The following is a 15,000-nucleotide window of genomic DNA, read 5'->3' on the forward strand; positions in this document are numbered from 1 at the left end:
TTATTCTATTATATTTGAATTATTATTATAATAGTTAGTGGTGGTAGGTTTAAAAAAATTACGATAATCTGTGAAACTAGTTTTCTAAGCGGAACATTTTCAAATCAAAGCGGGAGTCTCTAAATCAAGACAGTTCGAGTAGACGCGTTGGATTGTGTGTGTGTGTGAGTAGTGTTATCCAAGAAAATATTTATTTTATGCCTTACCAAACCATTAATCATGGCATGCATTATCTGCTATTCGTACAAAATAAACAGGTAAAGTAATCGGAATATAAGTAAAAAGTTTATTGTATAGAAATTATTATAAATTATGTAGTTGAAATATCTTGGTACCTGCCTGTAAGGATGATGACGTCATATCGACTGCACGGGAAAAAACCGTTTACTTGATATTAGCGTTTGAAATAGGCTCATGTGATAATGATTACAAAATATAAGTAAATGTGACGTACATAAGCATACGCACATATACAAGCATGTGCACACATACACATGTATTATAAACGCAGTGGCTATTTTTACGACGAGTTATTAGAATAGTCCTCAGGGCCAGGTTATTCTTACGTATTGGTTGATAGCACCCTCTATTGTGAACTTTTGAACTAAATTCAAATGGGAGCAGCCATTGTACAAAGGCAAAAAGGGAAAATCTTAATAAATGTAAAAAAGAGGACACTTAAATATACGCGTATACAAGAGCTCGCGCGCGCGCACACACACACACACATACACACACACACACACACACACACACACACACACACCCACACACATACACACGACTCGTGGCGCAGTGGTAGAATTCCTAGTTGCCACTACAGCAGCCTGAGCTCGAATCCAGCCCAGGACTGAAATAATTTCAGTATCGCTGTGCTGCGGGTCGTTACTCCAACTCTCGTGGGCGGGGAGTTGGGTGTGTGTGTGTGCGTGTAAGGTCACAGCATTACCCATAGATCGGTCATATACGAGCTCTGAGCTCTCTTCCGGGAGGGAAATAGCTGTCAGTCACGAGTCCAACACGTGATCCAAGACCATTGTGACTATGGTGAAATACACACACACACCGCACGCACACAAGCACATGCACACACGCGCACGTACATGTACACACACGCCCCCCCCCACAACGCATATGTATCAATCTTTTAGAATGGGTCATGTAATTTTATATATATATATATATATATATATTTTTTTTTTCTTTAATATATATATATATTATATGTATATATATATATATTTTTAATTATATATATATTTATATATATATATATATATATTGTTTTTTTTTTTTTTTTTTTTTTTTTTTTTTGCATCCGACCTAGATATGGATCAAAAGGTCTCCTGTCGGCATGCTTTGCCTTTGTAATCCTTTGTAATATTATTATATATATATATATATACAAATGTATCGATGTCTTTTGTATTTGTATTTACATATATAGTGATCTGATATTCACTGAAATTGTATGCAAATTATTTGAAGCACATTTTCTCAGACTATGTTTATGCACTTATTTTCAAATCCTCTTCAGTCTAGTATTGTGTAATCCTGTTTGTCAGAATTTGGATCCATGTTTACATTTGTGTGGGACTACGGAATAAATGTACATTTCATATCAGATGCCAGTATGTCTATGACGGAAAGCAAATCCAAGCGTTTTAGTAATGACTACCGTAATTCTAACATTTAGCTTTTTGTTTGTTTTCTATTTGTTTGTGTTTGCTCAACTTGTTTGTTTTTGTTTGGTGATTTTATTGGTTTATTTTTCTTTCAGGTGAGTGTTTCGTGATAGGAAGTGAAGGGAGAGATTGGTGCCACGGTGAAGTGAAGAAGCCAACATCCCCGAAGAAGCCTGGAACACCAAAATAAAAGTAATCAATATTCACAAATATTACTGTCTCACTTTTATACTCCATCTTTTCTCTCCACGGTTTTCTCTAAGGAACTCGGCTCTCCATAACTAATATCATATTACTAGAAGGGTAAAGGAAAGTGCACATTTGCATCGTTTCTATGATTGATTTCAAGAACTCCGGGTTCGGAAACGTTGCTTTATACGATTAACCTGTCACACACACACGTCATTTGACATGACACACTGACGTTCCTTTAGTAGAATTTCACTCTTTCACACCAACTCGGACATCATTAACTGTCCCAGACACCATGACCTCAAAACATTTCTAGACAACAAAAGAGATAGAAGAGTTGCTGGTTTCTTTGCGATCAAAATATATAATGATATTAAGTTGATGAAAGTATATTCCTATAATACCCCATTGATAGATACTTCTTTTTTAAACTCTGTAGGAAGGCACATTTTTTCTATAATTTTTTTTTATCTTCCTGGTGTTGCTGTCTGTATTCCTTAAGCAAGGATAATGGTACGTAAGCTTTATTCGTTACATGAAAGAACAACTACGCTTGTATACAATGCCTAATAATCTTTACGTTCCTTTTCCTCATATCCTCTCTCTCTTTCTCTTTCTCTTTCTCTCTCTCTCTCTCTCTTTCTCTTTCTTTTTCTCTCTCCCTCTCTCTCTCTCTCTCTCTCTCTCTCTCTCTCTCTCTCTCTCTCTCTCTCTCTCTCTCTCTCTCTCTCTCTCTCTCTCTCTCTCTCTCTCTCTCTCTCTCTCTCTCTCTCTCTCTCTCCCTCTCTCTCTCTCTCTCTCCCTCTCTCACTCTCTCTCTCTCTCTCTCTCTCTCCCTCTCTCTCTCTCTCTCTCTCTCTCTCTCTCTCTCTCTCTCTCTCTCTCTCTCTCTCTTTCACTTTCTGTCCATTTCTCCCTCCCTCCCCCTCTCACTCTTTCTCTCTGTCTCCCTCTCTTTCTCTCTTCTTTCTCTCCCTCTCTTTTTCTCTTCTTTCTCTCCCTTTCTCTCTTTTTCTCTTGTTCTCCCCCCTCTCTCTCTCTCTCTCTCTCTCTCTCTCTCTCTCTCTCTCTCTCTCTCTCTCTCTCTCTCTCTCTCTCTCTCTCTCTCTCTTTCGCTCTCTCCCTCCCTCCCTCTCTCCCCCTCTCCCCCTCTCACTCTTTCTGTCTCCCTTTCTTTCTCTCTTTTTCTCTTGTTCTCCCCCCTCTCTCTCTCTCTCTCTCTCTCTCTCTCCTCTCTCTCTCTCTCCATTCTCTCTCTCTCTCTCTCTCTCTCTCTCTCTCTCTCTCTCTCTCTCTCTCTCCCTCTCCTCTCTCTCTCTCCTCTTCTCTCTCTCTCTTTCTCTATCTCTCCTAACTTCTCTCTCTCCTCTCTCCCTTGTCTCTCTGTCTCTCTCTCTCTCTCTCTCCTCTCTCTCTCTCTCCTTTCTCTCTCTCTCCTTTCTCTCTCTCCTCTCTCTCTCCTCTCTCTCTCCTCTCTCTCTCCTTCCCTACCTCCCACCATACCTTCTCTCTCTCTCTCCTCTCTCCTCTGTGCCATTCCCTCCGCATGCTTTTTGTCCTATATTGATGAACAACATTTGTTTGGATAGCATAGTCTGTGTGTATTCAACAGAAACGTCATTAACTTTATCTTAATTACTGTGAAATTGATTTACAAAATTATGATAATATTGCTGCCTCGGGTTTCACGGACTACAAAGCCGCAGAGGTCTTCGGGCCCTCCCGTAGGTCCCTCTGTGTGAGGACGTTTTGGACTTGTGTCCACCTTGATCAAGCATAGGACTTTTGCTCTATCATCGCCTTGTAGTAGCATGAAGAAAGCAGTCGGCTGTTATTACTTATCTTTACCAAGTATATGCATGCATATGTACACACTTACATACATACATACACATACATGCATGCATTCATATGTGTATATATATATATATATATATATATAGTGATGTAGAGAGAATTTGCGAGAAAGGCATTAGGGGAACAGAACGGGAGGAAGAAAGAGCAAAAAATAAAAAGGAAGTATTTGTTTAAAGGGAGATAATTTCCCAAAAGAAGGAACATAATCAAGGCTCGTTTCCTTTGATAGTCATCGTCCAAACCCATTTCAATTGACTGTCCTATCAAAATAGAATTAGATCCTATTAAAACAGAGTTGGAACCTATCCAAACGGAGGTAGATGCTATCTGTCGTCCTACATGAGATTCCATTCCATTCCATTCCATCTATGCCACTACGCATGCCCATTTGTGTCGTGTTGAAACTACTGGTTTGGCCTTCTATTATACATCTACGTAATTCTCTTGATGTGAATCTACTCTGGCAGGAACGGTAATTAGATTTGATATATGTAATCATCTAATTACAAGCGACTGGTTAATCTAGCCAAATGGATTGACAAAATTGATTAATTAGATATAAAGCCCTATAGTTGAAGTAGGAAGCGTAATGTGTCTACGCAGAGCAATCCCAGCCACACGACGAATGAGGCACCTCGGTGACATTACGTGGCTGGGAAATAGAGAACAGGTGTTTTACCGCTACCGACAACGCTCGTGTGAATAGCTCCATTAGAATACGTGTGTTTCTCATTTCCTGGCTACGCATGGTCGCTAAAATTGTAGCCGCATAGAATCGGTTGTGTGCGCTTAAAATAGTCTTTGTTAAAGAATTTCATATCTGTAAAATAAAAATTCTCTTGTTGGTAACGCTGGAATCAATAGGAGGCTCCTTTAGTTTCCAATATACTAGTCACCAATAAACTGATGAATATAATTAAGTTGACAAATAACTTATTGTGAATGACTTAACAGGTGTTGTTTGTAATGCAGAGCAAGAAAAAAGTGTATATATATATATATATATGTATGTATATATATGTATGCATAAAACTGCATGGAGGAAAACGGGGAATTAGTGTTGTGCAGTGCAAGAAGACCTTGAGTGATGCAATGATGTGGTACCGCTCTTCATATATTTTATTTTGGTTAACGCCAGGTTATTTTGTTCAGCATAGGGTAGGGTCTTGTCCTTGAGGAGTTAAGGGCAATTGGGGTGATCGTAAGAGCGGGTAGTTGCTGACGCACATTTGAACAACCTGGGCCAGTGAATGTTAGAAAACTCTCTCTCTCTCTCTCTCTCTCTCTCTCTCTCTCTCATTTTCTTTGTCTTTGTTAGTCTTTGGTTCTCTGACTGAGTGCCTGTCGGTCGGTCGGTGGGTCTTCTCTATCTGCCTCTCTCGGTCTCTGTGTCTGTCTCTCCGTTTCTCACTCTCTCTCTCTCTCTGTGTGGGTGGGTGTGTTTGTGTGTATATGTGTGGGTGGGTGTGTCTGTCTGTCTGTCTCTCTGTTTCTCTCTTTTCTTTTCTGCTCTTTCCCGCACTTTCCTTTTCTTATTCTTTATACAGAGTTATATGAATTTGCACCTTTTTCCCTACCTTTGCCAGCGGTCATTTGAGGTAATTAGTCTGTATCTCAAATTTTATTAATTGATACGAACGGAAGACAAATTGATCCGTAAGAAAAATACAAGAAAATCAACACGTGTATTAAATGGTAGATAGTTGCTATGGCATTACATAAGTTTTAAGACAGAAAAACCTGAGCCTCGAATATTAAAACTTTGTCAAATTAATGTTCCGTTGTTGGTGTGTTCAAAGAACTCTTATGCCTAAATTATTTATTATAAGGAAACTGCTTCATTTCGGGATATGTAAAACATTGAACATGAAAAAAAATAATTTCGTATTAGTTTGATATACCATAGTTCAAGTTAGGTTATCTGTAATAATAATAGCTCGTATCTTGCATATCAGAGTTTAGTTTTCTGTGCTTCATTTAAACGTAACATTATCTGGAAAAGATCAAATTACGGTAAAGGGATAAAGTTTTAAAACGAGAAAAGCGAAGATCGCGGACATATGAATGTGTCACAAAGTGACGTTGAATGATTGATGTTCTACGGTACACGTTGTCGCCGCAAAAATCATCAGTAATTATCTGTGTAACCCAATTTTTTGCATCCAGATGCCTGATTTATGAACGCAACTCTATATAGTCGCATAGGATTGTAAGCCTTCATATATTAATATTTTCGTGAATATTTGCATACAGATGTGCTTGAATATTAATGAATATTTAGGCAGGTGTAGTATTGTGTGTATGTGTGTTTGTGTGTGTGTGTGTGCGTGCGTGCGTGTGTGTGTGTGTGAGAGAGAGAGAGAGAGGGAGAGAGTGCGCATGTGAGTGTGTGTACGTGTGAGAGTAAGTCAGTAAGAGAATATATGTGTGCGAGCGCGCGCGCGAGTGTGCGTGTTCCATATAAATGTTTCAATGACTCATGTTTCGATATTTACACCAGAACCTTTGCTTATGTAGAATATGATAAATTAACAGTATAATATATCTGCAATGATACCAGATCAAATTTACAGTAAAATATAAGACATCAGTAAACGGAGGTGAACTTGATTTCTAATTAACTACCTATAATTAACTTAGACATCTATCTATGGTTTCTGATAGAAGGTACGGTTAGTAGTGTGGTCAACTGAACTTAATATAGAATTAAACTGATTTATACAAAAATATTTATTGTGGTCAAGTATTTCTACATAGTGTAGGCTTGTTCCCGTACAGTATCATAAACCATGATATAGAATTTTTTCAGACAGTTTACATATTAACTAATGAATTCATTACAATTGCCGACTCGTGTATCAGATTTTAATGCCCAGAATAGTAACGTTAACCGTATTACAGTAATTTTTCCAGCCACTTTACATATTGACTAGTGAAACTGCAGACTCTTAGGCACTCGGCTTTATCGTTACGGTAATCAATTTGACGGTTTTACTCAGGCCACAAATTTTTCCCAGCTGATGAAAAAATTGTGTAATTAAAAGGTTAATTCTTCATTAAAGTCTTCAGTGGTTTGTGAAATCAATTAAGTCCAACAAAGTGGAGTTTAGACTTCAATAACAGAATTGTGAATCGAATTGCGATTTTTTTTTACAGTTATCAAAATTAATAGAAAGCAGTGTTTCAATCAAATATAAACGTCGTTTTTGTGTTTCTGTAACATAATGTGTTTCTACAGAAAGAAAAAGACTTTCGACAAAGGGCAGATTGGTATTATTTGTTGAATTACGAAAAATGCGAGATCAAACAGTGGTTTCTTGAAACAAGAGAAAAAAAAAGGGAGAGATAGATAGATAGAGAGAGAGAGAAAGAGAGTAGCGGCTTCTTGAAAACAAAAAGCGGGAGGGAGAGAGACTTCTTGAAACCAGAGTAAAAAAAAAAAGAGAGAGCAAGAGAGAGAGAGAGAGTGGCTTCTTGAAACGAGTGAAGAAAAGGGTAAGGGGAGGGAGGAAAGAGAGAGACAGTGAGAGTGCGAGTGAGGTATCTTGAAACAAGAGAAAAAAGAGGGAGAGGGAGGGGGGAAAGAGAAAAAAAAAAGAGATTATGAAATGCTCGACTCAATGAATCCCGCTTCGTTCATTCACGTAAATAAAATCGTTTGACGCAATCCAAAATGAATCTAATTAAATTAGCCACTGATCCAGAAAGTGTTAATTGAGATAGCTTCAAGACTCTGACTCCCAGAGACTTAACTAAACTAATTAGAACTGCCCAACATAATCCAAAGGAAAACTGTTGGAGTAACTACGAGGCCAGAAGAATGTAAAGTTAGATACTTTGAACCTTTTGAAGCCTAAAAGATCCTCTTGCCTAAGAAGAATTGCCTGGCAAAAACAAACAAAAAATAATTAAATAAATTAGATAAAAAAATAAGTAATTAAACAAAAACCTGAATTCGATGGTTCCGAAAATGTGATATGATTATATTGTCTTCATTCATATTGCATTCTTAGTCACCGTGTTGAGTTTGTGTCGCTCAGAAAGAATATTTTGTCAATAGCGCCCCCATGAGTCTTGACCAGGAACCTGAAAATAACCCGGGAGTGTGACTGGAAGCTTTCCCTGGAAAAGAAGGACGAGCTCAATTTATGTGATGTCATGGATTTTTTTTTTTTTTTCTTGATTTTTTTTTCTTTTTTGCTTGAGTCGTGAATCCAAAATGACTGAATCCCATTAGAGCCACGTCTACTAGTAGCATAAAGGATTAGGTGAATGTAAACGCTTGCCTATTAGCGATCTGAGGTTCGTAAATGGTTTAGGAGAAGAATTCTCGTCGGGCCCAAGAAGGGTCGAATATTTTCAACTTCATTTTGGGAGAAATTATGCAATTATGTATTCGGGTAGAAAAAAAGAAAAAAGGAAATTAATGTTGGTAAATTGTCGGCACAGTTAATTGGTGTTCCCGAATAAAAACATGGACACACACGCATACACACACACATTCTTACTCACACACAAACACACACACACACACACAAACGCGAGCACTGCACACACACACACACACACACACACACACACACACACACACACACACAGACACACACACACAAAATAAAAACACAAACACACGCACAAAATAAAAACACACACAAACACACACACAAGCACACACACAAGCACACACAAACACACACACAAGCACACACACAAGCACACACACAAGCACACACAAACACACACACAAGCACACACACAAGCACACACAAGCACACACACACACACACACACACACACGCACACGCACACACACACGCACACACCCATTTCACTTCCATCCTGCTCCCATCCACCTCCATTCAAAACCTATTCGTTGTCATCCACACCGTGGATGAAAGGTCATCCATGAAGGTCGGGTCGGAGGCAATGCAGGAAGACACAGTAAAGGAATACTCTGTAAAATTGTTTATCACAGACGGCAACTTTGTTTCATCTATTTCCGAAGATAAGGATTTTAATAATGTAATTATTTTGCAAGACATCTTTATCATCAGATTACAATATTTGTGAAAAAATTACGTTGGTGGGATAATTATATTAACCTGGAATCAAATTATCTCTACCGGTAATGGAATAATGATAATCAAAGCTATCGAAAGGAAGGAAGAAATATATACATTACAGTCAATATCAGAGTCCCGATTATTTGTAAAGTGACTGAAGTTTTATGTGAAATACTTGGTTCACCCATTCAGTTTAGGCATCGGCTAAAAATCACAGACAATTTATAAAATGAATAGATTTCTGATAGATTTTCTTTACAAATTGTCTGGATTTAGATATTGTAACATACATACATAACTGCCGTCAGCGAAATTAGCAACTTTTCTGTCTTAAATTAATTGTAGCGGTTTTTTGATAGCCATTTCTACTAATCTAAAAAAAAATCTAAACCTAGATTTAATTTCTAAACCTGAAATCCTAATTAGTTATATTTGTATCTATGTTGAAAAATATTTATATACTGATGCAACTCTTCGGCATGATTATATATATATATATATATATATATATATATATATATATATATATATTGTAAGGATATATAGATTCATAGAGGGAAAAAGGTAGGATGAGAATCATACGTGGGGACTCGATATAATGACACCTCTTTCAGTTGGGTGCCCACACTTCAGTTTCGTTAGATAACCTAACTCAAACTAATCTAGTATGCTTAGAGCATGACGCCGCGCCGTATTGAAATTTTAATGCATATTCATCAAATAAATATAATATAAACAGATTCTGAATAAACAGATGAACACCCAGGGGACTGTACCCGCACGTATCACTGTTCAATTTTTCCACCAACCATCTGGTAAAGAATGTACATCTGTTGACTCACTTTTGTCCCGGTAGGCACTGTATTTTGCTATGCGCGGGAGAAAGTAAGAACGCAAATGAGAGTAAACACGGAAGGAAAATTCAATTTCAAGTCTGATTTGTATTGCAATTAAGGGGAGCCTCACTACGGCGAGATGCGCTTCGGTTTTGATGAGTAATAGTTTCGATTGGATTGGTATCAATCGTCGGTGATGGTCACTTCCCTTGGCTGTGCTAAGATAATGATTTTGGGTATAGACGTCTGCCGTAAAATCTTCCTTTGTATGTATGTATGTATGTGCGTGTGTATGTATGGTATGTATGTATATACGACTGTATGTATATATGTATATACGACTGTATGTATGTATATACGACTGTATGTATATATGTATATAGGACTGTATGTATATATGTATATATTTATAGTATATATAGCATGTATGTATACTGTATATGTATGTATACTGTATATGTATGTATGTACACTTATATATGTAATATCAGTAATATATGTAATGTATGTAATGCATGTAATGTATGTAATGTGTGTATGTAATGTATGCATGTATATGTGTATTGTACCCATGTAATGTATTTATGTCATATAAATAGTGTATGTATTCAATGCATATATGTATGTAATGTACCTAAGTAATGTAGTATATCCACGGATAATGTGTGTATTTAGCAGACGTATTCAGTGCATGTATGAAATGTACGCATGTAATGTATAAGTATGCATGCATGTATATGTGTGTGTGTGTGTGTGTGTGTGTGTGTTCAGCTGGACGAAAGCTCCAGTAGCCAAGGGTTCTGATCGTTGCGACAGCGACTGCGACTGTAAACGGAAGGATGGTTAAAGCGGATGGACGAGTGAAGTTTAGTTTTGTGTCTGGGCTCTTGCAACATGAGTACGCGGTTGTACTGAGAGCATTCCATGCACGCTTGTTATACCCTCCCAATCCCTCGTGTCGCTACAGTAAGGTACTGTATCTTTAATTTTTTTTTTTTTGTCGTTGAATGCTTTTGTTGTTTTCGAAAAGAGTATGAGAGATTGTACGGATCATAATGCACAAAGAATAGTTCCGTGAAGAATGTGTATGTATGTAATGTATGTATGTATGCATGCATACATGCATGTACGTACGTATGTATGCACACATGCATGTACGTACGTATGTATGCATACATGCATGTACGTACGTATGTATGCATTATACATTTATGTATGGTGATTCTGAGTGTGTGTGTGTTCGTGTGTATGTATATATGTATGTGTGTATGTATGTATGTATCTATGTTTGTGTGCGTGTGTTTGTGTGTAATTAAGTAATTACATTTACTAAGTGGATAGATACAGGAGTGAGTATTACTCCGTCCTTTTGCCAGCTAGTTCCACTGAAATAAAATTCAGTTTGGGTTTGTTTTGTAAATACTTCAACTGTACTTCAGTTTATTGCAGACTTGTCTCTGCAAGCCTCGTTTACGAATTTCTCTGTGTATATTATATATACACGTACTTGTTTAAATATACGTGCGCGCACACACATGGGAGCACGCACGTGCATACACATGCACACATACACATGTATATATGCACATGGACAAATACACATGTACACATACATATGCACATTAACTCATGCACCCATACATATGGAGAAATGCACACAAGCACATGCACACATACACACGCGCTCGTGTACATGAGATCATGTATGCGCATACACATGCACACATACACACGTATACATGCACATGGACAAATGCACACGAACTCATGCACACATACATATAGACACATGCACACATACACATGCTCATATGCACATGCACACATACACATGCTCATATGCACATGCACACATACACACGTACACATGCACACGTACACACACACACGTACACACACACACACACACACACACACACGCACACGCACACGTACACACACATTTGAATACTTGGATGAAGAAATTATGAAAAAAATATCAGTCACATTGATTAGACCAAAACTGGAATATGCAGCGACACTATGGACACCCAGTACTAAAAAGAATATAATAAAACTAGAAAGAATACAGAGAGCAACAACAAAGTTGGCACCAGCTCTTTCCAAATTAATATACGAACAAAGATTATCGAAACTAGAACTACCAACACTAGGGCAAAGAAGAGAAAGAGGTGATCTACTGACTATATATAGAATCATGAAAGGAATGGAAATCCTGGACAGAAAAGATCTACTAATAAATGACAATGGAAAAACAAGAGGTCATGAAAAGAAACTCAAAAAGGACAACTATAGAAGCGTCAGGAAAAAGAATAGCTTTCCACACAGAATGCTAGATATATGGAATAACTTAAATGAAAAAACAGTCTGTGCAAATATTATTCACGATTTTAAGAATAAACTTGATGCTGAAAGATACAAAGACTGGTTACCACGAGCATAGCTCCCTTCCCGTATAATACAAGATATAGGTAAACACACACACACACACACACACACACACACACACACACACACACACACACACACAATAAAGGATCTAAACAAGAGCGAGAGAATAGAGAGAGCAGCGACCAAATTGGTTTCCAGCCATGACGATTGTGTGCAAAGAGAGATTAAAAGCACTGGAGCTCCCATTATTGAGAGAGAGAGAGGGGAAGAGAGAGAGAAAGAGAGAGAGAAGAGACTTGATACCGTATATTTAACAAAGAATTATTGTTTTCACTGTTATTATTATCACTGTAATTTTTTATCCTTGTTTCTACGTAGATGCATCAACTAATCTTTGTTAGAAGATAATACAACCAAAGATTGAAAAAAGAACATAAATGAAAGTAAATTAAAAGATTGTCATTGGTACAATTTCATTGCTGTACACTGTAATTGGGTAAACTATCTCTTTTTCTCTTCTGATTGTGTGTGTGTGTGTGTGTGTGTGTGTCTGTGTACAGTACGTGCTTGTGTGCGTTTTTTTGGGGGGTGGTTGTAAATAGTTTGGCTCTATACTACTGTATTTTCTGTTTACATCGTCATTGTGTATTTGAATTTCACGGATATCACTTCAGATGGAATTAGTCTCAAATGTATATTCTTTCAAAGGTCTCACCTTTTTCAGGGGAACTCTCTCGTAATGAAAGGGTTATTTAAGACTGCCATAAAGCGCTTCAGCAAGAAACCCTTCGTTGTTTGTTAGCTAACACAAAATCTAAAGAAGTGTTATATCACTCATTCCCTCACTCTTTCACTCTCAATCTCTCTCACTCACTCTCTTTTAATATTCTCTCTTGTCTGTTTTCTTTCTTGCCTATTCCAACTCTTCTTTCTTCTCTAACTCCTCCCTCTCCTTTCTCTCGTCCTCCCTCCAACCTTCCCGCTCTCCCTCACTCATCCACTCCTCTCTGTCTGTCTCTTCTTCACATCTCTCCTCCCTCTCTCTTCCCTCTCTCTTCCCTCTCTCTTCCCTCTCTCTTCCCTCTCTCTTCCCTTTCTCTTCCCTCTCTCTTCCCTCTCTCCTGCTCTCTTCTCCCTCTCTCTTTCCCGCTCTCCATGCATCCCTCCCACCCTCACCCTAATCCCCTCTCTTTTTGTTTCATCTCTCCCTTTTTGTCTTCTCTATCTCCTCCCTTTCGTTTCTCTCTTCCCTCTCTCCTCCCACTCTCCTCCCCCTTCCTCTCCCCTTCTCTCCTTCCCGCTCTCCCTCCATCCCTCCTTTCCTCACTCACTCCCCTCTGTCTGTCTCTTCTTTTCCATTTCCTTTTCAGCTTTTCGATCCTCGCCGTGGCGTCGCGGGCAAAGAATAAACCATATCACTACTTTTTGACAAGAGGCGGCGGCCCTTTCACTCCCAGGAAATAAGTTATTTCTCTCGAGACGGGGTTCCAAGACTTGCCGCAATGACTGCCGAGGGTCTATTGGGTTAATGGTGGTCGGGTTCAAATCTCGTTGGTTTGTATATATATATATATATATATATATATATATATATATATATATATATATATATATATATATATATCTATATATATGTGTGTGTGAGTGTATGTATATATGCACATTTTGTGTGCCTGTGTGCGTGCACGCGTGCGTACACAAAACTTATTCAATAGAATAACTTAAAGACAACGAGTACTTTCGTATATTACCTCCTCGTTGTGGGTGCCTAAGGTTCTCACATTTCTTTTCTCCTGTGGTGATTTTGCGCGCGCGTGCACACACACACACACACACACACACACACACACACACACACACACACACACACACACACACACACACACACACACACACACATACATACATACATTCATACACACACACACATACACACACACAGAAAGACAGACAGACACACACACACACACAAACACACACGCACACACATTTATATATATATTATATATATATATATATATGCCTGTGTATGTATGTACATGTATTTATATCATTTAGCTAAGTAAAGCCTCTCAAGTTAATAAAGGTTAAATTATTGTTAGTAAAGGTTAACAAAGATCCATAGTTGGTATCAGGTCCTCGGGTCTCTCTGGTCATCAACAAAGACTCAGAATATCAAGTTCTGTCTTTGAATAACTTTAATTTTGACTTTCTCCTGAGGTTACGGGTGATGAGGTCATATGACTAATTTGTTCATCTTAGCTTCCTTTTTATCCTCCCTATCCTTCTCTTCATCCCCTTTCTCCCTCCTCCTCCTCCCTCTTCCCAGCTCCCCCTCTTCACGAGCAGTTGATACCATCTGTAGTTTTATCCTTCTTGGGATCCACAAGGTTTCCCCTCAAATTAACTTAACGAAGCCATATAAACTCAGTGTCTCACTGATCGGGTGGAGGCGTCTTCAAGGCGACCTGGATTCCTGTTTTCAAAATCTTGAGTTTTCCTGGGCCGAATGAAGTGGTGTGGTGTCACCCAAGAAAATATTATGAGAAAACGGTCATTAAAATGTTAATTAACATAAGCTTTATCCTGTGTCTTGCTGCATTGCTTCTGAAACGGGCAATGGGTCGGGGTAAAGGGATGGCCCTTCATCCACAAGGAGCTAAGATAAAATGGAAACAAATGAGCGAATATAGGATTGGTAGGGTATGTGCATGATTTCGTTGGTTACCTGCCTTATAAAGGGGAAGAAACCTTTACGTATACAGTATATAGATATTATATATAAACGAAAAGATAAACAGATGGACAGAGGTACAGACATATAGATAAACAGATAAATTGATAAACAAATAGATAAGCAGATATACTGATAAACAGATAGAAAAACAGATATATAGATTGATCAACATAGAGATAGGCATATAAACAGATAGATAGACAGACAGTTAACTTTTCAATTTGGCAAAGGGTCTATTT

Source organism: Oratosquilla oratoria, chromosome 14, assembly GCF_046742065.1.
Source record: "Oratosquilla oratoria isolate Oo_2021 chromosome 14, ASM4674206v1, whole genome shotgun sequence".
NCBI lineage: Eukaryota > Metazoa > Arthropoda > Malacostraca > Stomatopoda > Squillidae > Oratosquilla > Oratosquilla oratoria.